This window comes from Octodon degus, unplaced genomic scaffold, assembly GCF_000260255.1.
Source record: "Octodon degus isolate 3935 unplaced genomic scaffold, OctDeg1.0 scaffold00281, whole genome shotgun sequence".
In the NCBI taxonomy this organism is placed as follows: Eukaryota; Metazoa; Chordata; class Mammalia; order Rodentia; family Octodontidae; genus Octodon; species Octodon degus.
Window position 1 is genome coordinate 1,205,914 of NW_004524857.1, and position 1,545 is coordinate 1,207,458.

Below are 1,545 nucleotides of genomic sequence, written 5' to 3' on the forward strand. Positions count from 1 at the left end.
ATAGATTTAATGCAATTCCTATGAGACTACCACCAACATACCTCCCAGACCTAGAGAAATTATTCCTAAAATTTATCTGGAATCAAAAAAAAAAAAAACCTAGAATAGCAAAGGCAATCCTGGCCAACAAAGACAAAGTAGGAGGCATTACAATTCCTGACTTGAAATTATACTACAAAGTTACTGTAATAAAATCAGCATGGTATTGGCAACAAAATAGACCTGACGATCAATGGAATAGACTAGTAGATGCAGAGGCCTCTAGGAATGCACTCAGCCACCTGATCTTTGACAAAGGGGCCAAACGCACTTACTGAAAGAAAGATAGTTTCTTTAACAAATGGTGCTGGAAAAATTGGCTCTCTACATGCCGAAGATTAAAACTTGACGCAGGTCTATCACCATGCACTAAACTAAAGTCAAAATGGATTAAAGAACTGAACATTAAAACACAAACACTAAATCTCCTAGAAGAGAAAGTAGGAGGATCTCTTGAAGACATAGGGGTAGGCAAAGAGTTCATGAACAGAAACCAAATCACATGGGAAACACTTGAAAGAATTAACAACTGGGACTACCTCTTATTGAGTTTTTTCACGTCAAAAGAAGTTATCAACAAAGTGAAAAGACAACCCACAAACTTCGAAAAAAATCTTAATAAGCATTGAGACAAAGGTCTGCTCTCTAGAATTTATAAAGAACTAAAGAACATTAGGGCCCCAAAATTTAAAGACCCAATCCAGAAATGGGCATCTGAGATGAACACACACTTCTCAGTGAACGAAATTAAAGAAGCGAATAAATATGTGCAAAAATGCTCCACATCACTAGCGATCCGTGAAATGCAAATTAAAACAACACTGAGATACCATCTCACCCCAGAAAGACTGACTATCATAAAGAAATCAACCAACAACAAATGTTGGAGAGGCTGTGGGGAAAGGAGAACCCTTCTCCACTGTTGGTGGGAGTGTAGACAGGTGCAACCATTATGGAAATCAGTGTGGAGACTCCGTAGAAAACTAGGACTGTAAATCCCATTCCAGCCTGCTATCCCCCTACTGGGAATTTTCCCAAAGGAACTGAAAGCATCATATCATAGTGATATATGCATACCTATGTTTATAACAGCACAATTTGTGATAGCCAGATCTTGGAAATAACCAAAATGCCTGTCACGTGTGAAATGGTTGAAAAAGATGTGGTACTTTTATATAATGGAGTACTACTCAGCTATAAAGAATGATAAACTTGATGCCTTCACATTTAATTGGATGCCCCTTGAAGATATACTTATTAGTGAAATAAACCAGACCCACATCTGTAAATATCGTATTGTCTCTCTAATATAAGGACTTACAATTCCATATGGTTAGGTTTCTAAATTTCTTTGTAAAAATATGTAAATGCTTATTTCAACTTTTATATAATTATTTTTCCTTCATATTCTCTAAAGACTTAAAGTTCAACATATCAATATCTGATGGAAAATACCTGTTCCATGATATGCCAAAATGTTTGATATTTCGACAGATAGGGTAAACC

The 1,545-nt window shown here is 36.2% G+C and overlaps 1 protein-coding gene across 1 annotated transcript in view; it reads right to left on the reverse strand.

The window, feature by feature from the left end:
• Cdk14 (cyclin dependent kinase 14) overlaps positions 1-1,545 on the reverse strand; it is a 546,799-nt gene that overhangs the window by 445,438 nt on the left and 99,816 nt on the right. The gene's annotated exons all lie outside the window — the stretch shown is intronic.